This window comes from Schistocerca serialis, chromosome 8 (genome assembly GCF_023864345.2).
Source record: "Schistocerca serialis cubense isolate TAMUIC-IGC-003099 chromosome 8, iqSchSeri2.2, whole genome shotgun sequence".
Classification (NCBI taxonomy): Eukaryota; Metazoa; Arthropoda; class Insecta; order Orthoptera; family Acrididae; genus Schistocerca; species Schistocerca serialis.
In genome coordinates, this window is record NC_064645.1 from 348,605,232 (window position 1) to 348,607,731 (window position 2,500).

At 54.6% G+C, this 2,500-nt stretch overlaps 1 pseudogene; it reads right to left on the reverse strand.

The window, feature by feature from the left end:
- LOC126417808 (large subunit ribosomal RNA) overlaps positions 1 to 2,500 on the reverse strand; it is an 8,563-nt pseudogene that overhangs the window by 3,412 nt on the left and 2,651 nt on the right.

A 2,500-nucleotide genomic window follows, 5' to 3' on the forward strand; every position in this document is an offset into this window, starting at 1 on the left:
TTGCTTCTACCTCCTCTGCTGAGAAAGGGCGCACGTTTGTATCGTTAAGATACGGGATCGAGAGAGCCTGACGTATTTCTCGCTGCTCGTGCGAGTCCTGGTCCTCGATATCATCTGGAAGTAATGTGTCCAACAGCAATCTTGCTGTTTCTTCCCAATTCTTGGTCGTGTCACCATCCCCAGCACGCAGCGTAGACAGCATCATGGGCGATCTAATTTTTTCTCGAACGATTTTGTAGGGAACTCCCCAAGGGTCTGTTCCCAGCTGATCGTTCACAAATCTTTCCCAGGATTGGCGCCTTGTAATGTCTAACTGATCCTTGTATCTCTGCTTCAGACGACGATAAATACGCAGGTGGTATTGTCGTTCGTCTTGGGCAAAGCTCCTTTGGTAGTTGCTTCGAGCCCTTCTGACCGATCGTTTAAGCACAGTCAATTCAGGGGTCCACGGGGTGGACTCCCTGCAGATGTATCTCGCTATTCGAGGTACAGATAGTGTGATGGCTGTTTGCACGGAGAGTAGATAGGGACAGCGGGAATCTCGTTAATCCATTCATGCGCGTCACTAATTAGATGACGAGGCATTTGGCTATCAAAGCCGTCTTTATTCACGTACAGTGAATAACACAAATAAGTGAATACCCACAAAGCGGGTTTACAGATGTTACATAAATTACAAAACACACTTAATATTAGACACAGTACATGAACAAAGAGAGGTATTATGCCTGAGAGGCCAGGCAGCAGCCGAAGGATTGAGACCACGCTAACCAACGCCAGTGCGGGGCATCGTGCGGCGGCGAGGGGCAGTCATAGATTCGAAACGCCGCGCCGCCATGATGCTGCCCAGAAGTACTCTGGTGCTCAATGTTGAAAGGTGGCCCTTCGTCACACCGACATCCTGCAATGCTTTAGCAGAGGCTGGAGACCAAACCCCACGCCAGTTGATGGTCGCCGACGTGGTGGTGAATTCCGTAACCACTGGAAACAGCTCGCGGATCTTGTCGTAGACAGCCTGCTTGTCGTAGACGGCTACTTTCTCACGGTGACACCTACCAAGATCACGATTGTCGCCAACCACCTGCGCATCGATGACAAATGCTGCAGTGTCACGGACCGCCACGATGTCTGGCTTTTTCAGGCCTTCAGATGTACGAAGGTGAGGCTCTAGCAGAACATTGTAGCCTCTGCGGCGGAGGCCTCGCGCCAGATAGGACGCCATGGCATCGTGTCGAGCAATGCGAGCCCCGTCGCTTCTCCAGCACTGTTGAATGACATGGTTGGCAGTCTCCGTGGCATTGCAGCCAGCGCGGCAACTGGTGTCACCTTCCCTCCCACGTAGCAGCCGTGCTCGAGTTGGTAAGGCATTAATCCGGACACGCAGGCATGAGATGTAGTCGCGGCCGGTTACGAACTGCCGCGTATTGGAGACCCAGCAGTGCTGCCCTGGTGTTCGGGCAGACTCGTGTAGCGCAGCGCCGTCGACCGACGAGTGCAGGCGGTCGGCCCAACACCGGCCCAACTGGTAACTGGACTTTATAACTTCCCCCTGCCATTGCAGGGCGTGGTCCAGTTGGTGAATTTCTCGCTGGATTAAGTCCTGGGAAGAATCGTCCACTGCCGCACCCAGTCCTTGCATCTTCGCCAATCTTCTCCTGCGAAGAAGAGGGCCCAGCCAGCGGGCTGCAGGCACCCCCAAGCCCCCATGAGAGATGGGGGCGTGGAAGTAACCGACCGGCGTATCTGCTGGCAGGTGCAGCCAAGATCGAAGGGCTGCACGAACACAGACGTCAAGGGAAGAGAGGGCCCCAAGACGAGTCCTCCCCAGGGCAAGGCCATGGAAAATACCCGGGAGGATGACAGAACGAAGGGCAAAAAGCCGCTGCTGAGGTTTGAGTGGTGCACGCTTGATGATGTCCAACTGCTTCTCGACCTCCCGCCGGGGATGAAAAAGACTGCGTCCGCACGTGGAAAATTGCAGGCCTAGATACTTGAAAGTATCTCCCATCGCCAGTGCTGGGATGTTGTTCCCCCCAGCACGAAAGATGACAGTCTCGTCGACCTTGGTTTTCTTCTCCCGGCCTGATGAGACAAGGGCGAGAGAAAAACACTTCCGTGGGTTGACCTCGAGCCCGAGATCCCCCAGGGCCGACGTGGCGATGGTGAGAAGTTCCTGCAATCCATCACGAGTCTCGGCGAACAGCAGGAGGTCATCAGCGAATGCAGCCGCATTTATCCGCCGTCCAAGAATGCGTGCACCAATATGAGCTAAGAGAGTCATAGTTACTCCCGCCGTTTACCCGCGCTTGCTTGAATTTCTTCACGTTGACATTCAGAGCACTGGGCAGAAATCACATTGCGTCAACACCCGCTAGGGCCATCGCAATGCTTTGTTTTAATTAGACAGTCGGATTCCCCCAGTCCGTGCCAGTTCTGAGTTGATCGTTGAATGGCGGCCGAAGAGAATCCGCGCACCCGCGCGCCCCCGGAGGAGCACGCT